We start from the raw sequence: 23,759 nt of genomic DNA on the forward strand, positions 1-23,759 counted from the left end.
GCGTGAGTTATAGTTGCCTGCACTAACTATAACGGGGGAATTTCATTGGTTTTTTATCAGTAAAATTTCCAGCTAACTATAACATGTGTGAAACCTATGGTTTTTTCAGTGAGTATATATCCACAGCTTCTGTTTCCCCGTCGAGGCTGCCTACTCCCGGCACCTGCCCCAATCTGTACAGACACGGACCTCAATTCCAGTGCAATAGTTTATTTAGCTTTCTTGCGCGCTAGTCGCCATAACGTTTCGGCTCAGCCTGAGCCTTGTTCACATGACAACGTGTAAACTGTGGACACACCCTTATGTAGGAAAAAAGCACTCTGCACGTGATACCGGAGAATTGGCATAGACACGGTAAAAAGACTGACCAAGTGGTTATATATGCATCGTCTTTGTACTTAATGGATATACATTGCACATCATTATGTTAAAACATTATATCATTCATCACCAGATCGCCCTAACATGCACAGTTACTGTTGTACAATGAAAACCATAAATGGGTTTAAAATTAAATTAATAATGCCAATGACCAATGTGCCCGCCTGTTAGTGAATACATTATTTCAGTGAACTCAACTGATGTATAGTATTCCCGGCAAATTTATATGATGTTTGCCCTTCAACCAGGATAAGAAGTTACATATTCAGTCTTAATATTAATCCGGTAGGCTGAAATAAATATCTGGATAATCCTCATATAGACACATATGTATTGCTAGATCCATAATTGTACAGAACTAACCCCTGCATATATAGTAGGCATTAATAATCATCTGTGCATTGTGATCCATATTGGGTGCAATATTGACATTTTATCTCTAAGTACATTGTATACCAACGGTTACTCAGATTGAACATAATGGGATAAATCCCTATGTCTTCCATATCATTTATACAGTACCAATAATTCTGCTGCAGGTCCCTGCAGCTGTGCAAATAACGGAGAGTACAATAAAGTGCAGTGTGCGTAAATACAGTGATATCACTAAATATGAAAAAAAGGGTTTAAAAACAACCGTGTTAAAAAATGTCAGCAGCAGTTGTTAGTTCAGAAGTGCAAACATGCAAGAAATGGGCAGACTGAGCCCAGTCATACCCAAAGACTAATATAGTATGCCTACAATAAAATCTTGCTGAATGTGGCCAATGTTCCCAAATTTCAAAACATATACTATCTTATAGTCACATTATGGCTTGTGGAGTAAAAAAGAGGAGGTATCAAGATGGTAGTCCAACTGGACAAAGTGCAAAAAGTGCACATGATCTTAAAGTGCATGCGTGCCTAGAAACAGTTTGTTACAAGCTTTCATATTTATCATCTTGATGTATATGAATTCGTATATACAATACAAGGATCCACAACAAAAGTACCTGAATAATGATGCTAATTACCTACTATAAAATAATAAATAATACATAAAATGATTAAAACATCAATCTCAATATGATAAAAAACATTTGTAAAATCATTTGAAAAAACCAAATTCATATATGTAAAGGTAATTGCCGTGTTGATCCTATGTTGAGCTCAATCTTAAATAGCACATGCACGTAAGTTATCCTAGCCTAAAATAGTGTGCAGATCTTCCGTGACATTGAGCCCACCCGGGGATTTAGAGTCTAGGCGGAGTATATGTTTAGTTTCCAATCTTCGAAGCATAGCTTCCCTGTTACCTCCACGCCTACTCGCTGGTACAGCGTCAATAACAAAGAATGTTAATTCCTTGTTATTGCTGTGAAGTACCTCCTTGAAATGGCGAGCTACCGGGTAGGTATTATCCTGGTTTGAGATTGCCCTAAGATGTTGTAGGAAACGTTTATGCACTTCTAACTTAGTGCTGCCTACATATCTCAGTGCGCAGGAGCATTGAAGCACATATATGGCATATTCTGTTTTGCATGTTAACACCTTTTCTATTTTATGCTTACTGTCACTGAACCCATCCTTGTAGTATTTGGTATTAACCCCATGTGTGCAAGCTTTGCAGACTTTACATCTAAATAATCCACCATTGGTTTGCAACCAAGTGGTCTTTTCTATAGTTTCAGGATTCGTATTGATGAGGCAATCCCTCATTGAGGGAGCTCGACTAAAGGTGAGGGTTGCCCTGCGTGGAAGAGTTGGGCCTAAGATGGAATCACTCTTTAAAATGGGCCAATTGCGATTAAAGATGCGATATAAATCCCGATGTTGTTTGTTAAAACCTGTTATGATTCTTAATTCATTACGTGATTTAGAGATTCCATCAGATACCAGGTTACTGGTGATAGTTTGATCATATTTATTTAATAAATCCTGCCTGATCCTTGATCGGGATTTAATTATAGCTTTGTCAATCATCACTTTTGAATAACCGCGCTGTAGGAATCTATTCTTGCTAGATGCTTGGGCCTCATATAATTCAGCCTCATTGCTGCATACTCTGCGTAAGCGCAGCATCTCCCCATATGGTATGCTGGCAATTAAATGGTGTGGATGGGCACTGGCCGCATGTAGGATAGTATTGCCGGCCGTTTCCTTTCTGAATAATCTAGTTTCAATCGCACCATTTGCAATGTACACTTCCATGTCTAAAAAGGTAACTCTCGTTTGACTCATGGTGACCGTAAATTTGAGGTTAAGATTGTTAATATTGATGGCCCTGACAAATTCTTCAGCTGACTCTCTGTCCCCCTGCCATACTATAAACAGGTCATCTATGTAACAGTACCAAGTAATAATATGTGAGTTCATCTCATCACTATATTCAGTTTTGAGGACCAGTTCCTCCCAAGCTCCCATGTGCAAACAGGAGTAGCTCAGAGAGAAACTGGCTCCCATGGCGGCTCCCTGCAGCTGGCGGTATAACAGGTTGTTGTACATGAACACATTGTTATTCAGACACATTTTAAGCATTTCTAATAGCATGGCTGTGTGATCCTTGAATTGCTCCTCCCGTTTGGATAAATAATACCCTACTGCTGCCATGCCGTCATCATGTAATATGCTTGTGTACAACGATGATACATCCAATGCTAACATCCAAAAGCCTTCCTTCCACTTGACCCTTTGTAATGGACATAAGACTCCAATGATTTAACAGCTCCCTGCAAAAAATAGTCTATATAGACTCATGTTTTCTCCAACAAGCCCCCCTGGCTGAGATGATAGGCCTGCCTGGGGGTTTTACCATGTCTTTATGGACTTTTGGAATGAAATAAATAAATGGAATCTTTAGATGATCATTCCTCAAAAATGTATATTCATCATCGGTCAACATTGTCTTATTTTTCCATCTCAATAGCTTTTTGTGGAATTCAGCTTGCATTGTTTTTACCATTGATATGTTGCTTCGCTCATAGTGCTCCCTATTGTTTAGCTGGGAGTGGGCCTCCTTGTCGTACATTGTCCTTGTCATTAATACAATGTTTCCACCTTTGTCACTGCCCCGTACAATGGTTTTCATATCCTTACTCAATTTGTGGATACTGTTTACTCTTCATGTCATATCTGGATTTCCTGTGAGTGTTTTTTCTATGTAACTCTTTAATCTGAGAGGTGACATTCTCATTGAATATGTCTATGGAATCTCGTAACAAAATTGGAACGAAGGTTGAGACAGGTTTAAACGGTGTAATAGGTGATATTTGTTTGATGACCTCCTTATTACTTGTACCTCCAACTCTAGTAGGCAAGATAGCTGAAGAATCATTGCCTTCAGTCAACCATTAATCAACAACTCCGCTGGGTATGGATATTCCGGAAACAGTTGTCATATCTGGACTCACTGGTGCCGTTACCACTTCTAGATTTTTATTTCTCATTAGATGGAATTTTCGGAGTTTTAACTTTCGTATGGCTTTATATATAATATAATATACGTCACCATTCACCTTTTCCAAAAGGATGATGACGCCATGTATAGATGCTCAAACGTTTTTATTCGCTGGCCACCAAAATAAAAATCAAGCGTGGTCTCCTGCGCTTCTTTTGCTTAAGTCACGGGTGGACCAGGTCCTGGGAGCAATGACAAAATATGGTGGGGGCACTCTATCTCTCCTGATCCCACAGAGGCTTGTCCTAGGACTTTCCCCCGGTTACCGGAAGAAACTGGGTCCAAACTTATATCGAGCCCCAAGCGGCCGAAAGGCAAAGAAAGACTAAGAAAGCTATAAAAAAGAGCTAAAGCTAATAACGGAGCGGCGTACCTTTTAAATACCCGGAACCACACAATACAAGCAACCTCCGACCTCACCCAGCTATACACAATCTTCACCACAAAGCCTGTTGGGAATAAACTCACGACCCCAGCAGCCAAAGAGTCGACTCCACCAACCTAATGTCAGCTGAAAGAGCAATCAAAGAAACAAGCACAAGCCCGACTCCGATTTCGCTTCAGTCCCTGGTATAAGCAAGGAGAAGATGGCCGTCTCCATCCAAGTCACCCAGATCCCCCCTCTGATGATGTGGGTGCAAGGACAAGACCTGTCACCATGACCACAATAGCCACACAAAAAAAAGGGGATAGACGGATGCCAGCATGCAGGCGTCCCCAACAGCGGAGCCACACACCAACAATGGCGAGAGATTCAGCTGGGATCTCCTAAGCTCGGACCTTTTGCCTCTTGAAGCGCCTCACAGCACTCTAACACATGGACCTTCCCTAAACGCCAGAGGCTCAGCGGACCCAGAGGGATATACCCTCGCTACCATCCCTCAGACCAATAGTCCCCCAACAACTGAGCACCGCACTTATGAGGTGGCCCTAACACTAAGATATCATATCAAAGGCCACCGTGACATTATGAATAGGGGCAACATACTTGACCTAATGAATCATATACTTTTCTTGGCTTCCATAAGATCGGCTGATCTTGCCTGGGTCACGTTTCAGTGCCTGCCAGGGGACACTCATGGTGAGTCAAGCCTGGTGAAGCTGTTCCAGCAGTCCCTTAAGACTGCAATGCTACATGAAGCTAACCAACTGGGGGATTGAGATCAAATATCCTCAAGAGAGATACCCCCACGTTCTAACAAACAATGTCCAAAACCCGGGGACCTACTCTATCCTAAAAGGCATAGACGGCACTTGCTTGGACCCTAACCCATCTTCCAAGCTCCAATACCGTGATGCTTTGAGAATCACATGGTCCCCTGATCAAAGGGTAGTTCTTTCCAGCAAACCTGCCACTTACAACCAACCTGGACACCAGGCCCCATCGGGCAACCACCTTTTCCGACTACATTCTAAACCTCCTATCCACGGCCCCCTCAGCTCTGAGCCCAAAATTCCTGGCCAAAATACACATCTATCTGTAACTTCCTGGAATGTGGCAGGCATCTAGAAACTTATCATGGCAAACTCTGCTCCTAAATACCTCCAAAACAGCGACATCACCTGTCTGCAGGAGACTTGGGCAAAGGACACAACAATTTTAACAGGGTACTTTGAACTACACATCCCGGGCCACCAGGCACAACATCTTTGGACGACCATCCGGGGTTATCTCCACCTTTATTAAACACGCCCGAAGGGTAGAAGCCACAGTAATTCCTACCAGCTTGCCCAAGATTCAAGCCCTACTTATCAGTGGACTAAAACATTTAAATCAGTCACTTCAACTACTTCTAATCAATTGCTACATCAACCCTTCATTTCACCCTAAAAATCAGGCTCTAGATTACTTTGCCAACCTTATTGGAGACCTCCTTGCCAAACACCCAGATCACTATCCAATAACAGCCGGAGACTGCAATAACAGATCACTTGGAGAGCCATTAAAATACCCTAACCCACCAAAGGAGGTCGTCAAGCTTGCAAACCCTCCTGGACAATCACTACTTACTTTCCGCTCACAATGTCAAACAGCCCCAAGATCCTTCATGGCTTCCCCTGCCTACCTTCAGGAACCTCTCAACAATCGACTACATTTTCATTAGCAGTTTGCTGTCAACCGATCTCTGACACTTTGATATTGATGACCATATTGATGACCAGGACGAGAGTGACCACAGACCCCCTTAGAGCGATTCTAACACTCTTCACTAAAGCAGCATTCCAACTCACACCAATTGGAGAATCAACAGGAGAGAAAAGCCACAAAGTCCTCTGTAGAATAAAATGATCTGCAAATCTTATCCCTAAACTGACCGCCAGGATAATAACAAGAGAGCAACTATCCTCAGTCCAAGGCCCTGCCGCCTTTCTAGAACATTGGGCCGATCTCCTAAATGACCTACAGCTGGCACTGAAGGGCGCCCCCGCTACCTCCACACGACGTGAGCAGAATTTTCAAACTTGCACCTCATCCAAAGAACCCACGGAGATGTTGCCAGGCAAGTGGAGCCTCCGAAACGTCCTAAAGGATAGACGGAGAGGTGTCAAAACATCCCAGGGCCAGGATCTCTCAGCTCTCTGAGCAGAGCGGGTGTCAAAACATCCCAGGGCCAGGATCTCTCAGCTCTCTGAGCAGAGCACAGGAAAAACTCTAGCTGCATCGAACCAAGCAGATTGAAGCTGAGGGGCTATACATTTTCACCCTTATTAAAGAGCAGAATCATGCCCAGTTCTGGAAGCACAGCAGTCAACTTAGCAATCACAGCCATTCAAAGGAGAATGGAGTAGCAGGCAGCGCATGGGTCAATTATGCTAAGCAGTTCTACTCCTCAGAGCTTGGTGACACAAGAACATTGAGCCCCACACTACTCCCAAACCTCCCGGACACACAGGTCTTCCGCATCTCAGAGTCCTCAGTCATTTAAACCATCAAATGAGAAATGACAGAGTGCCGGGACCTAACGGGATTCCTACAGCAGTGTTTAAAGCCAAGCAAACCTTTTGGACAGGGGTCTTCATGCAGCTTTTCAATCATACCTTCTTCACAGCCACAATCCCGCTGTCATGGCAAGGATCAATTCTCCATCCAATATGTAAAAAGGGAGATTGCACGAACCCGGCCAACTATTGACTGATAGCCTTACTGGACCTCGAAGCCAGACCCTAAGCTCACGCTCTGCTGAGGCAAATTGGAAACCTGGGCAGCCATAATCCGCATTCTCCCCTTCTCCCAGTCAGGATTCAGACCGGATTGCTCAGCCACTGATAGCATTCTAGCACTGGCCTACCTGTCCAGACGAGCCACATGGGCTAAGCAAGCAAGCACATCTATTCTGCTGCTTCGCAGCATTTGATAGAGTCGACCAGGTCACGCTATGGCACAAACGAAATTCCAACTTCTCAAAGCCAAAATGTCCCTGTATCAGGGCACATGGGTCAGGACAACAACTAGTGCTATGACAGGGATGGCAAAAGTTCCATCTAAAAATGACCTCAAACAAGGCTGCGTGTTAGGCCCTGCTACTTTTTAACCTCTGTACTACTGATCTGCCCAAATTTTGGGAAGCCGCAAGTTTAATCACACCTAGACTGGGGAGAACTTGTCTACAGTTCCTGAAAATGGAGGTGACATCATCATCATGGACCACACTGGTCTACAAGGAGCACTAAATGCCCTCCACAGTTACAACTTAGAAAACAAACTCCAGATGAATCAGGCGAAGACCAAAGTAATGGTGTTCGGCAAACATCCCCGCAAGAAATTTTTGCAATGGCAAATAGGTGAACAGCAACTATCCACCTGCACAAGCTATAATTACTTGGGCATCTAGTTCAATGAAGGGGCAAACCCAGGTGCCCACCTCAAACATCCCAGGACGACGGGAGCCGGGTTCATCCATAGCTTGAAAATGCATAAATCACCAGTTGCACAGCCCAACAGCTGACCCAATACTAAATGTTTTGCTAGCCAAGCTAGTACCTGCCTTGAACTACAGTCACTTCTCCTTCCCAGAGGAACTTGGCTCATGCCTCACAAACCTTCAAACGGCACACAAAAAAGTCTTCACCTATTCTCGCCACGCAAGGAGGTCCAGAATGTGGGACCAGCAAGCCTAGACCTCTCTTGCCTAGGAGACCTAATGAAATATTACATCAGAACCCTATGTGCCCTAGCCCCATGATTGAAAGCTCAACTCCAAACAATTTTTGTAGATGAGGGCTCTCTATGGAGCTCACAGGTACTCCAAGCTATCAGCGTCCTTAAGATCGAAACAACAAACTTGACCAATCTGAACATTCTCCTGCGAATGTGGAAAAAAGGCAGTAAATGATTCAAGCCTCATTTGAAAGAGACATTTAATGGCTCCAATAGAGGCCATTCTTCACAGCCTTGTAGGCTTCCTATACTCAGGGGAAAGCCCGGCCATACTTCAAATATTCACTGTCTCCTCAGGCTGGAAACAAAATCACTTACATGAGGCTTCTAGCGCTACCCATTGCTGACTTCAATCCACACTGGGCATGCAGGGACGGACTATCTTCTTGCAGGTTATGCAACTACCACCTCAAGTCCCGCTACACTTGTTGGGCTGCTGCCTCCACCTTACCAACATTGCCTCCTAATTCCTCTTTGCCGAGGCAACGGACCCAGGCGCTGCAGGGAGACATCGGACCTGTGCTTTTTGAGCCGCACTGCATACAGCACAGTCCACCGGGCGGAACACAACTAAGACCAGTGAGACTCCTGGTGAAGAGGTCATAAGCCTCGAATAACTGATCCCTATGAGGAAAAAACTTCAACAAAAAAAGAAAAAATGCCAAATTTTAATTGTTTTGACACAAAAGCTCTGAACCACTCACTTTTCTTTCTTTTTTTGTTCTTTCTTTTTCTATTTTTCTTACTTTTCAGGCAAATATATGTAATGATGTTAATTAATAACACATACATAAATCAATTTAAAATTTACAGTGAAATTCAGCAGTTAAATTTACCTGAGCTAACAATAACGTAAGCCCCCACAATGCACTGTTTGTGACCTCACATATTGCATCACTACTGACATCTTCTGAGACATCACTCATGTCATCACTGATGACATCTCAAATGATTACATCATTCACTGAACCACTCACACATCCACTCACACACCCACACAGCCATTCACTTCCCATACACCTACTCACACAGCCACTCATTCACCACTCACTCACACAGTCACTCACTTACCCATACAGCTACCCACACATCACTTATTCAACCATACAACCAATCACACACCCAGTCTCTCACCCATGCAGGCTCTCAACACAGCCACTCACTCACCCATACAACCATTCAAACCCCGACTCACACACCCATACAAGCACTCACACATGTACTCACTCACTCACACATACAGCCACTCACATAGATACCCAATCTCCAATGCAGCCACTCACAAAACCAATCAGCTAACCAAACACCCACTCAACAGATACTCAGCCACCCATACGGCCATTTACACACACAGTCACACACACATAAAGCCCCTCACCCAGCTGCTTAGTCACTGATACAGCCACTCACATATCTACTCACAGACCCATACAGCCACTCACGCAACTGCTTACTCACCCATGCAGCCGCTCATACACCCACTGACTTACCAATAGACACTCACACACCCACTCACTCATCCATAGAGCTGCTCATACCCCACTCACTCACCCATACAGCCACTCACTCACCCATACAGCCTCTCACACAGCAACTCACTCATAAATACAGCCAGTCACACAGCTACTCCCACATCCATACAGTTACTCACAAACTCACTTATTCACCCATACAGGTACTCACACACCCACTCATTCCCCCATACAGCCGCTCACACACCCACTCACACACCTTTACAGCCACTCAGTATCCACTCAAACATTTATTTCCTACAAGACAGTGCGGTTATGCTGGCTTGTACCTTATCGCTAGTGGTACATGATGCGACGCTAGCGCCATTTTAAATGCTACTCGAACTTCCCCCAGAGACAAAACGGCACTCGAAAACTGGAATAAGTCAACTGTGTAATTACATCAGGTAACTTCGCTCAGGATGCATTTCAGCTGTCAAGCAGCCTTTCTCAAACTTAAAAGTTGCCATTTTGTCAAGATATATGTACTCTCCATGTGACTAAAAAACAATACAAATAAGCAAGACACTTTAAAATTCCAATTTTCCGCATATGACAATGATAGTAATTGCAGCATCGGAATATTTAACTAGTACCAAAACATTCATTGTGTGAGAGCATATTTAATGCGTGCAGTATCATTCATACTATCCACAATGTTGGATCATGTGATGTTGGAAAAAAAAAAACAAAGAGGCACACATAAATCAATAAATTACCAGCTGAAATTAATGTGATTCACACAGATTACATGAGTGCATTGTTTCATGTGACCTCATTAACAAGTTCCCAAATGCAGCTCCAGTGAGCACGCTGTATTTGCACTGCAATTCCTGACTGTCACAAGAATGATATATGTTTAAAACATTACTAAATTGCTCCAATATTTAAACACACAAAATAGCTGGTGCCTGCAGTTTGTGCCGCACTTCAATCACATGCCATAGGCCACCAACTGCATCAAATGGCCTTTTAAATAGTTCCAGTGCATCCACAAGGCTCCTTAACATTTTTCTGCCAAATGTTACAGCATTCAGGAGTTACCTGATGTATTAAACAGTACATTTTCTCCAGTTTTCGGGTGCTGTTTTCTCTCTATATGGGGGAAGTTTGGGTAGCATATGTATGTATGTATGTACATATATATATATACTACCTACTAGTGGTCACTAGTTATTAATTATAGTTAGGATGTAGTTTCCATAGGAAGAAAATGTTTACATTTGCCAATAACTTTGGCGTTGCGTGACGAATCCTCGTGAAATTTTCAAAACTAGTATGACACCCACTTCAGCTGCTGTCTTGAAAGTTTTGTTGTGATCTGTCAAGCGGGGGACGAGAAGAAGGGGGAGGTTCAAAACACGTTTTCCCCATGTTAATTTCCATAGGATCCTTAGATACGGCTACAGCCCTAACTGTTGAATGGAATGACACAAAATTTGGCAGAAAGGTAGATATTCTTGACTCAGGAGGTTCGTCAGCCATCTTACTCCTCGACCTGAGCGCAGCGTTTGACACAGTAACTGGCATAGTGCTTCAATGGCTGTGCTCTTTTCTGGAGAATATCGCATCCAAACCCTCCTCTCTGCTGAGCAGAGTCCCGCAGGGCTCGTCACTTAGCCCTACCCTTTTCAATGTTTATATGGCCTCTCTGGCAGCCATTGTAGCCCCCACTGGAATCCGGATGGTTACCTATGCCGATGACACGCAACTGGTGGTTGGGTTAAACCAAGCAGATCAAAAAAACAATGCCCTCTATACTTGTCTAGAGGACATCTCGAACTAGATGGATGCGTCCCAACTCAAGCTTAATGGTGGTAAAACCGAGATCATGATATTGGGCAACTCCCTTAGTTTTAAGCCCAGTTCCATGTGGCCTTCTGGCATGGGTCCACCCCCGGTCCCGAAGTCAGAAATTAAGAGTCTGGGCATATGGTTGTACCAGGACCTGAGTTTTAGGCCACAGGCCAGGAAGACGGCAGCCCTCTGCTATGGCCTGCTTAGAATGGCCCGCAAAGTACTGGTCCAATCACTCATACTTTCTCGACTGGACTATGGGAATGCGCTATATTTGGGCGCCCCCACTTCAGCAGTCTCTAAACTTCAGTCCATTCAAAACAGCGCCGCCAGACTCCTGACTGGAGCCGCCAACAGACAATCGGCAAAACCTGCACTCCGTTCCCTTCACTGGCTCCCAGTGCAGGAACGTAAGATTCAAGGCTTTATGCCTGGCACATAAGTTGATGCAGGGGATCGGGCCTCCTATTAACTCAGCCATGATACACCCTTATAAAGCAAATAGGAAACTGCGGTCAGATGACCTGTATCTTGCCCAGGTCCCTAGGATCAAGAAGTCCAGATGTGGCGGTTGGTTCTTTTCTTATAATGCCTCCAAACCCTGGAACTCTCTGCCACTACATCTTGGCACGGTCCCCAATCATCTGGCTTTCCGTAAACAACTGAACACCGTTCTGTTTCCCTAGTTCTTCTGCTTCCTCCGTGTCGGTTCTTAGCGCTGGGACGCTCCCGGGTAGCCACGCGCTCTACAAATGTCTTTCCATTCCATTCCAAATCAGCTGCGATCCTTTGGAACAACCTACCTCTTGATCTTCGCCTGACAGACAACTATTTGCTGTTCAGGAAAAAATTGAAAACCACCTTGTTTCCTAGACAATGAGCCTATCAAAGATCAACCTGCACTGCACTAAACTCTGTCCTAGTGCCGTGATGTCCCCCGGAATGAATGCTGCACTCTATAAATGCATTAAAATACAAAATATAAATCCACCAACCAGTGGTGTGCCAGGAGGTGCATTTGCAGATTGGTAGACAAAGGAGGCGGGGCCTCTGACAAGCTCACATCATTCCCCCTGTATAGGACTTACTGGAGGTAACAGGAGGGGTTCTTGGCCCCCAAGGACCCTCAGAATCCAAGGAGATTTTATCTCTTAACCAGTAGTGTGGCAGGAGGCGCGTTTGCAGAGTGGTGGAGAAAGGGTACGTGGCCTCCGAAGACCTCTGAGCAATCCCGCTGTGTGGGACTTACTGGACGTAACAGGAGGGCTTATTGGCCCCAAGGGCCCTCAGCAACCAAGGGTACTTCATCCCCCAACCAGTAGTGTGCCAAGAAGCGAGTTTTTAGAGAGGTGGAAAAAGGGGGTGTTGCCCCCGATGACTTCTCAGCAATCCCACTATTTGGGACTTGCTGGAGGTAACAGGAGGGCGTGTTGGCCACCAAGGACCCTTAGCATCCAAGGAGACTTCATCCCCGAACGAGTAGTGTGCCAGAAGGCACGTTTGCGGAGTGGTGGAGAAAGGGGGAGTGGTCTCCAATGACCTCTCAGCAATCCCACTGTGTGGGACCTTCTGGAGGTAACAGAAGGGGTTATTGGCCCACAAGTCCCCTCAGGACTCAAGAGGACTTCATCACCCAATTAGTAGTGTGCCAGATGGTGAGCTTGCAGAGTGGTGGTGAAAGGGGGCGGGCCTCTGACATCTTGCAGGGGCCCTCTGTTTTTCAAATGTGTTGGTTTTATTAGGGAAGAAGGGCTGTGTGTCCCCCCTTCCCTGGGCCAATTTCTGCCTCGGGGAGGCCATCCCCTGGGGTCAAGTCTTTATGGATTTGGGGAGGAGGCCACGCCCGGGTCGATTTTGGCATCGGGGACCCCATCTTCTGGGGCCCAGCCATTTAGAGATGGGAAGGGGGGCCCAATTCAGCCCCGGGGATCTCATCCCCAGGGTCTGGGCTTCTTAAAGTGGGTGCCCCCTGGGCACTCACTCTCCACTGGAACTGCGGGGTGAGCCTGAAGGCCCCAGCAGTCCCTGCCGGCTCCCCACCTCCAGTGGGAGCCAGCATTGCTTTTAGACATAGGGAGCTGCTGAACATGCATCTCCCTCTGCCTAAAAGCAATTCTGCTCCACTTCCAGCAAACAAGAGCATTTTTAATGCTCTCGCTTGCTGGAAGCAGAGCATTTGCTGTGGCTTGACAGGAGCAGTAAAGCTCCCGCCAAGCCACAGCAAACAATTATGTCCCCGGGGTGGGCATGCCAGGGCAGCAGGTGTGGTGGCGGTCCCCAGGGCCATGTATAGCTCAAGGAGGGGGGGCGTGTGGCTCCCCTCCTTTCTTGTATACGGGCACTGTATAGAGGTGGTGGTTCTTGGGGCTAAGAATGACCCGAGAGGAGGGCCACATGGACCCCATTTCATTTTAAATAATGATTTTGGCCCCGGGGAGGCATTGGTCCCCAGGCTGGTCCATGAGGACCCCCATTTCACAATTTCTAATGCCTGCATATCCCTGGGATTTGGCCCACCCAGAAGCTTCCTTGAAAAGAAGCACTGCAGCCTGCACTTCTTTTTTTTCAATTTTGCTGCAAATCTGCGGATCCGCCACGAAAATTGATAAAACATTTGTTTTAACCCTCCACAAGGTCCACAGGGTCCCTGTGGGACCCCACCACCAGTTCTAGGAGGTCTGGCTAGTCCTACCCTGCCCCCATTTTTTTAGTTTTTATGTTTTTTGTAGGACTCAGCTCAAGCCGAGTCCCAAGATGGCTGCCAACACTTCCTGGTTGAAGTGTTGGCAACCAATCAAATTACAGCATGGGAACTGTTGGATCTGCGGAGCATCCGCGTCCCTAGATATACAAAAAATGTTTCTGGGTTAACATCTCCCAAACTACAGAAAAGATTTACACCAAACCACAAAATGTACAATCTGCGTATCAACATCTAGCTTCCTGCCAAATTTGCTGTAATTCGGTCCAGCGGTCCGGGCTGTAGGCTTGTTCAAAGGTTCTATGGGAACTCATCTTTTTTGACCCCCAATCCCCTTTTTCTTGGCCCCCACTACATGGAACACCCTGAAACTTTCCCGACTCCAACTGAAGTACCGGACAAATGTTTAGGAAACATTTCCTGAAGATTCATCGACGGTTGCCAAAGATAAAGGCAACTGAAAATCACATTTTTGATCGAAACTCCATCCTAACTATTTATTTTTTATTCGAAAAGTTTTATAAAGTGCGAACAAGACCCATACGGTATCAGAGCGCTGTACAGAATTGGCGAAAACAAGGGTAACAAATACGATGGGCCAGTATGTGAAGTTACAACAAAGGGGGAAACAGATCGGTCATGAGTTGGGGTAACAGAGGTGCCCTAGAGCACGAGAACAATTTAACATAGCAGCATACAATAAAACGCACCCATGTAGTACAATAAGAATCAGAATATTAACAAAACAAGAGCATGAAAACAAGTTGATGCTGTTAAAGTTCGTTCGAGAGTAGCCGTTTGACAAGTTTCTTGAAAGATGCAGTGGAAGGATTGGATCTGATCTTGGGAGGCATGGAGTTCCAGATTCTTGGAGCAAGACAGGTGAAAGCATGATTGTAAGACCTTATCTTTTTGAATCTGAGTGGTTTCAAGAGTAAGATGGACAAACTTCTAAGGTTTCGGCCACAGCCCGAAAGTTTAAACTTATTTGCCAGGTAGATAGGGGTATTGTAATGTATGGCTTTATGGGTCAGGCAGGTTATCTTGAATCCGATTCTGGCTTCAAAAGATAGCCAATTTAGTTGCAATAGGTCGGGGAAGATGTGGTCATGCTTTCTAGAGGCTGTGATGAGTCTAGCCAATGCATTCAGTGTAGCTCTGAGTGGGGCCAAGCTATCTATGGGAAGTCCAGCAAGGGTCCCCAGACCATATTCCTGATGTCTTCGGGGGGGAGGAAAGGTTTGATTTTCTTAAGGGTATTAAGCTGAAAGTTAGCTCCCCTAGTAGCTTCACTGATGTGCGCTTGCATGTTTATGTGTTTATCCAAGGTGATGCCTAAAGATTTGGCGGAGTCAACAACATGATGGGTGCAGTTCAGAGCAGTGAGTTGTTTAAGTCATTCCAGGGTAGGAGCCGAGTGATTGGGGGGGGAATAAAAAGAAATTCCGTTTTGAGGGTATTTAACAGCAGATAGTTCTGAGCTAACCATTGTTGGGTTTGTGCAAGTGCAGCATTTCGCGTTTTTATGTCCTCTTGAGAGGAGATCTTCAGGTACAGTTGCCTGTCATCCTCATACATGTGATACTGAATGTTAGCAAGGTTCAGAATGACAGAAAGTGGTTCCATAAAAAGGCTGAAGAGAGTGGGCGAGAGCGCGGATCCTTGAGGCACTCCGATCATGAATGGGGTACTGGATGCAAGAGTATGGTTAATTTTGATCCCTTGTGTGGGGTTATGCAGGAAAGAGGCAAACCAATTTAGGACCAGCCCTAGAGACCCATCCTATGTTGAAGAAGATCAATCAGATAATCATGCTTGATGGTATCAAAGGCTGAGGACAGGTCCAGAAGGATCAGGGGACAAGGGACATTTTGGTCAAGGGATCTCAAGGCATCATCTACAATGTGAGTTAGTGCCATTTTAGTACTGTGCCCTGATCTGAAACCTGATTGATGGGGGTCAAGGAGGTGATATTTCTCAATGTGGTTGCATAGCTGCGAGTGGATGCATTTTTCGAGCAATTTAGCTGGTGTCATAATGCTGGTGATAGGTCTGCGTTGGGCTTCTTGGGAATGGCAGTAACTTGCTCAACCTTGAGGCAGTCAGGTATCTTTCCCTGTAAGAGGGATTAATGAATGGTCCTGGACCAAAGAGGAAAAAATGGCTGAATTGAGCTCTTTAAAAAGCTTAGCAGGTAAAGGATCACTGAAATGGTTGGAGGGTTTAAGGAACCCCATGTTGTGTAGAAGCTCCGTGACATCTGGGAGGAAAAAGGAATTCCAAGAGGCGTTATTTTTGAGAGAGCACCCAAAGGTCCAGCTCGATTTTCCTAGAAGTGCACTGTGAAAATCATATCCACTAGGAAGCAGGGATACCGGAGTAGCAATAGGGTTGGAAGAATGGTTAGCTAGTTCCTTGATGATTTCAAAGAGTTTCATGGGTCTATTTTTGGCTCCATCCAGCTGAGTCCTGAAGTGGTCTATTTTAACCAAGCGGATGTCTGTGTTGTAAGTACTTCTCACTTTCCTAAGTTGAGTGAGACTTGTGGTGGAGGGCGTGTCTCTCCAGAGCCTCTCTGAGAGTCTAAGATTGTGCCGCTCATCATTTAGGGCACCATTAAACCAAGGTTTGGATTGTTTGACGGGAATCCGTTTGAGTTGCTTCGGTGCAATACTATCAAGAATGTTAGATACCATGTTAATGTAGTGATCGGAGAGATTATCAAGGTTGGTCATGTTGGGAGGGGGCTGAGTCTATTTGTAGTGATTGAAGTTAGCATATTGATGTTGAGGTCTTTCATATTGTGTGTCAGTTGTTTAGCTTTAAGGGGTTGGCCCTATCTACCCAGGCCCTTTTTCCAAGATGAGGAAGGGAATTTGATGATGATCTGACCAGTCACAGGGTAGGATGTCACCTATTTGTATGCTATTGTTTTCAGCAATGATAACATCGAGAGTGGCGCCCTTATTGTGTGTAGGGCCTTCACAGAGCTGTGAGAGGTTAAGGTTAGAGAGGAAAGTCTTAATGGAACAGCCTATAGGATCCTATGCGTCATTCCAATGAAGGTTAAAGTCTCCGAGTAAGATGTGGCAGAGTTGATCCGAGCTCGAGCTAATGACCTCCATTATTTCCTCTATGAAGACCAGATTGTTACCCGGTGGATGATAAATCGAGTGCAGCACACAAACCTTCTTGCCTTTATTCCAGATTTCAGTGACCAGCTGTTCACAGAAGGATAAAACAGAACATAGAGATTGTTTTACGGTGAGGTTGGAGCGGTGAATGCATGCAATGCCTCCCTGCTGGTTTTAACAAATCGATCACTTCTGATAATGGCATAGTCAGGGGGGATTAAGATGTTGGGAACTGGGGAGGAGGCATCATTGAGCCAAGTTTCAGTGAGAATCTGTAGGTCCAAGTTTTGCACAATGATGAGTTCTGAAATTTCCGCTGCATGTTTTCCAGCTGATCTACAGTTGAGTAGCATCGATTTGACGTGCAGGTTGGAGTTGTTAGTTCATGATGAGAGGTGGTTATGTGAAGTAGGTTTTCTTTGTTCACCGATCTGTGCTTAAGACTCGGTTCCCTGCCAGTGTCCGATAGATAGATAGATAGATAGATAGATAGATAGATAGATAGATAGATAGATAAACGAATTGAAAAGAGGAAAGTTAGGGTTGCTTTTGGATCTCAGCCCGGCCCTGGCCTAGTCTTCTATGAGGCCTAAAACAAGATAAAGATTAGTCAGAATATAATCTTATATTATAAGGCAAGTTAGTAAGAAACAATTTTAAAAAAAACTTGTTAATATGAAAGGAAAGCCACATTCATGTAACAGTAGGAATCAAGCAAAAACAACACAGTCTCTGGAAGTTATTTGTTTTGGGTATAAAAAGGCTGCAAAATTAACTCACCTACTTGGATAACCTAAATTCTGTGGAGAAAGAGGTTAAGAAAACGTTATTTAACCCCTTGTATGCTCATGATGGCTCCCGGCCGTCATGCATCACGGTGGGCGTGTGCGCACGACAGCCGGGAGCCGTCGTAATCCTGCCCACCGTTTATTTCTCCCGCACAGCGGGGGAAATAAACCCGCACCCAAGGGGTTAAAATTAATTGTTGCTTTTAGGGGATGTGAAACATTTTGTTTGATTGTCCTATCTTGTTGAATCTCACTGAGGACCTCTGAGGGACATCGTACCAGATGTGCACCCCAATGTAACCCCAAACACTTTTCCCAAATGGTGGGATGCATTATTGTTCACAGACTACAGAGAAATATCTCCTATGACCATGGTACTTGACCAGTTTGTAGGATTGAGTCCAATCCCCAGCAATTATAAAGGTAATGCTTCACACCCAGTGAACAGTAGGTTAGCTTCAATGCTGAGGCTCGTAAGGAAGATCTTTGCAAAGGGAATTTTAGACAGCAACCAGCTTGATTCATGGTATCAGATTCATGGTATGGGCATTCAGATTGTGCAAAGGCGCAGCACAAACTGTCAGAGCCAGAAAAGCTTTAGTCAAAATGTAATAATTGCAACAAATATTAAAAAGCCACATTTGCAAAGTTCCTTAGCAGTAGGAGGTGGTTAGGCATGCTAATCCAGAAGTGGGTTTTGCACAGAGAAAGCTTCAGCAGCCTTCCAAGTACATTCCAAGTCGAGAACAAACAGAAGGTTTTCAGGCTGCTGACAAATTGCACATGTTGGAGACAATTAAAGGATTTCAAGGGCAGCCCTTAATACAGCACATTTTCAACATCCAGTCACAAGCGCACCGAAGTGGCAAACAGCATTATTCTACACTGCTGAATCAAGAAGGGCCTCTACCCAATTAGTGTCAATGCAGGCACATTGTTGAGAGCTACATGGACCAAAATCAATGGGAGCATTTATGGGGGGGGGAATCACAGTGCCTCATTTATGAGAAGTGTTGCATCGCTGCAACACGTCTCAGTGCACCCTCCTTGCGACACCATCGATGTGTCATATTTACTGTATGATGCATCATGTCGCAAGGAGTTACAGATATGTCAGTATTATTGGCGCATCTGTTGGAGCACTAATGATGCATTGCTGAGAGTGTCACAAAAGTGACGTACCTCCAGCAATGTGTCCTTTCACATGGGGCAAGCCCCATGTGAAAGAGCCTGCGTCAGTCTTACTCCTGAGGCAGGCATAAGATTTTGGCACAGTAGCGTCCCAGAAGTGGTGCAATAAAATCTTATAGATTTCACTGCGGCACTTCTACAAGGCTTTTTGTGGGGGAACGCCCACCCTGCATACATTATACCTGACGCAGGTATAATGTAGCGCAGGCCTTTACAAAGTGAGGCTTCTGCTTAGATGCGTCACTTTGTAAATATGGTGCAACGTGGCGCATTTTTTACGCCGCCAGTGCGTCACAGAAAGTGACGCATCGGTGGCGCAAAAGTGTTGCAAGGCCTCATAAATAAGGCCCACATAAACTAGGCCCACAGTATCTAAAACTTAATATCACCCTGAACATACAACATCTCCAACAATACCGACTACCACCATTTGAGCAAGCTAAGTGGATGTGGAGTGTGAATTAGTAAATCTACACTTCCCAATATATGTTTATTTTAAATATATTGTTGTAGTTGATATTGTAGAGTCAATATATGTACAGGTTGATATCATTAACCTCGATAATGTGACATGCAGCCGCATTTAGGAGCTTCCCCTTAAATGAGATGCCGCTGCTGGCTGTGACTGGGGTGTTAAGTTATAAGTGAAGCTATGTATATCACATGGACTGAATGTGGAATCCGGGATGAGAGTGACTTTTGCTTGTTGCACTTTAAAGCATGTGCAAAACCAGTTTCTAGTCTTGGATCTATGTGTGAAGGCATATGTTTCTAAATATTAAATGAAAATTGTCAATTCAATTCAATTCAAATAGACTTTATTCGGATTTCAACAAACCATCCATAAAAGCACAAAGACAAACATTTTAAAATACACATTAAATACTACAATTTTGGGCCGTTGCTTATTACATATAAGAATATAATTTATAAAAAACAGCAATGAAAACACAAATAACCTACTGGCTGGGCTGTGCAAAAGAGACCATCGTACAACAGTATATAAGATTATACATAGAAAATTAGCTCATAGATTTATGATGGTAAAACTAATATAATATATTGAATTTCAGCAAAACATGCTTTAAAGTGCAAAGTGAATGTCTAAGCAGAGCTAATCAATTTTCAACGACCTGCGTGAGCATACAATGGCTTTAAGAAAGCTACTAACTCTAAAAATTAATTCATCAGATCCTAGCATTAAAAAGTGTCTATAGGCAAGGTTATGGTTAGACAAGTCATATTTCTTACAATATGGTATTAGATAATGTCTTGTAAATTTCATATAAAAACCACAGCCGAAAATGAAATGGGGCATACTCTGGGTTCCACCGCGGTCACAGGGACAATGTAGTTTTTCCGGGTTTTTAATATAACCCAGTGGAAAGCAGATGAGGTTTATAATGCTCCTATCCCTGAATCTAAATAATAAGATTCTGGACCATCTACCCAGTTTTTTACATAAATAGGGCTGGGGGGACATCAGGGATTCAATGTGAGATTCCTGGATTGGTAAATAATCAATTGTGGATTGTTTCACAGAAACTGCTCTTTCCCTTTCGTTGTGAAAATGCTGATAGAGTGCTCTTCTCACCAAGTTTTTATGGGAGCCGTCAATCCTATTCGGGTATATGAAGAGGTGACCGTAGTTGACACTCGCAAGGCTCCTTTCTACCGCATTAATCCATGGGATTAGAGCTACATTATCACTTTTCAAACAATCTAAGATAATCTCACGAGTCAGAGAAGCTGCCGGGTTTTGCCATATCCTTAGCCAAAATAATGCAGGTCTCGCTCTGATAAAATCCTCAACATATTGTAATTTTAATTCATTGTGACATACAAAGGTCGGTGCACTAATAACTCCCCCCAGGATTTTTCGACAGAATCTGTTCTCTTCGCTCTGTATTGCTTTACAGTTCGAAAACCCCCAGACTTCTGCACCATATGTGCCAGTTGGGAGACATTGGGTTCGGTAAATTTGTAATAAGCTAAGAACCACATCAGCCTGGCGTGGTTGGCGTAGGGAGGTGATGGAATTAATCGATTTTGAAAGTTTATTTCTCCCCATCGCCACGTGTGGTTGCCACGAACCGCTATTAGAGAATAACAGACCCAGATAGGGGAAAGTGCAGGTGCTTTTTAGGATGTTTGGACCTATCACAATCTTGGGAATTTTATAATTTTTAGGGCCGCAAGTCATTATAAAGGATTTGTTGAAATTAGTGCACAACCCTAAATCGGACATATAATTAACAAATCCCGATATTAAAATACGCAGAGCATTCGGGGTGCGGCCCATAAGGACCGCGTCATCCGCGTAAAGTAGTGCCGGGATAGGTTTCTTATTGATAATTGGAACGTCCTTTGTCAAATTGCATAGGGAATGAGTTAATTCATTGATGTATAAAATAAAAAGCAAGGGGGCCAAGACACAGCCCTGTCTCACCCCCTTGCCGATTAAAATCTCATTTGAAACCTCACCATCATTATTTAGTCGAACTCGAGCTTTCAGGTTGCGGTGAAGATTGGCCAGAAAGTGGACTAGAGGTTCGTCTAAGCCATAATTTAAAAGAATGGACCACAAGCGGGAGCGATTAACGAAATCAAACGCTGAACTAAGGTCCATAAAGCCAAAATACAGAGGAGATCGTTTAGCTCTCGTGTATTTGGCCATTATGAGGTTAAGGTTTAAACATTGTTCCACCGTGCCAAGCTTGCTCCGAAAGCCAAGCTGACAACGGTGGATAATAGAGTTATCGTATGCCCAGGTACTTATTTTGTCGAATAAGACCCTGCCAAGGACCTTCAGGGTGTTGTCGATCAAAGATATTGGACGATAACACCCCGGGTCCAACCTATTTCCCTTTTTAAAGATGGGAACAATGGTACTACAAGACCATGTGGGAGGGATGGATTCCTTACTTAAGTTATTAAAAAGATTACAAAGTAGGGGGGCCCAAAACCATGTATTTGATTTTATCTGGTCGATGGACAGACCATCCGGGCCGGGGGCCTTGTTGCCAGCACTGTTCGCGATGGCTTCCTCCACCTCCTCTAATGTAATGACTACGGTGTCATCTGGGAAATTATCCTCAGTTGAATTCCCAGCTGTAGCATAGAGATTTGAGAAATGGCTGACCCATGAATCTCCTGTGATATTACAATTTATCGGGGTGATGTTACTTCCCAGGGCTCTCAGACTTTTTACTTCTTTCCAGAAACCAGTAGTATCTTTTAGGGCAGTTGTTTTAGTGAGATTATCCCAGTGGCTTATTAAGAGCTCTTCAGTTCTGGTTTTTAAAACCTGTTTGTATTTAAAGCGTAATGAACTGACAAGGGAAACATCTCGGGGTTTAGCTTCCAAAGCTTTCCTAAGTTCTCTATTGGCCCTTGAACAATTGGTGTCAAACCATCTATGATTATTTGTATTGTGTTCTATTACCGGTCTGGAAATAGCCCTTTTTATTACTACACATAGATCACAAAAGGATCTAGTAATATCAGGGCCACCAAATGTTAGGCAGTTGGAAATCAGCAGGGGATTATTCTTAATTACATTAGTTAAAATCTCTTGATTATTAATCCCTCTCCAGATAATCCTTAGTCTATCTGTGGATACAATAATATTTTGAACTCCAACCTCACATGGGCCTACAGGCTTTTTAATAGATTTAAGATAAATTACTAATGGTAGATGATCACTGTATGGGCTGCTGACAACCTCAGACTTAATTAACACTTCACTAAGGGGGGAAGAGGTAAACATATAGTCAATCGTGGTTGAGGAACCACGGCCAATGTACGTGGGGGCCGGTACCCTTCCCTCGTCGATTCCGAAATGGCCCATAACATCATCTAGGTCTCTACTGTATAAAAGATCCAATAGTTCAGAGCCTCGTCTACAGGGCGGAGATGTAGTATAAATATGAGCATTAAAGTCCCCGCCAACACAAATGCCATCGAATAGACCATATTTTTCACCATCCGCAACATCATCGATAAACTTAAACAGTTCTAAAAAGGTGGGGTTAGGATGGTTGACAAAATCATTATTATAAAAATTTATAAAACAAATCTTTAACCTTGCAACATATTTTACGGCTACCAGATTTTTACTAACCACATTTAGAGGTTCAATTTTCGTGTCCTTAGAAATTTTTGCCCAGATAGATAGACCGCCACTTGGACGTCCCAGAGCAGGAGTTGGTACAATAAGGTTGTGGCAAAAGAAACCCTCCAATAGTTGGGTAGATGTACACCATGTTTCTTGTAACATTACCACATCAAAGTTACTTATCCAGGTAACCCATTCTTTGATTTTCATCTTACCTGGAAGCCCTGCAATATTCCAACTAATGACACTTAGGGTGTCAGTTGATAGGGTAGTGGTGGAAGAAGTAGGAGTAATGGGACGATCTGAACAGGCTACATGTGGAAGGACTAATCTATCTGGACAAAGTTTATGGATACGTGTAGGATTAACCGTATCCATGGGCACTATGCTGACAACCTTATCCAGTATAATAGGAGGTGTTGGTGGTTGTCAGTCTAAACTTCCTAAGTCCGATAAGGCAGAGAATCTGTTAGCTATAGGGATGGTGTTAGAGACTGTCTGAATTGGTCTGTGGGGGGGCCTATAAAAATAGCCCAAAGGGTGA

Source organism: Triturus cristatus, chromosome 4_2 (genome assembly GCF_964204655.1).
Source record: "Triturus cristatus chromosome 4_2, aTriCri1.1, whole genome shotgun sequence".
NCBI classification, from domain to species: Eukaryota; Metazoa; Chordata; class Amphibia; order Caudata; family Salamandridae; genus Triturus; species Triturus cristatus.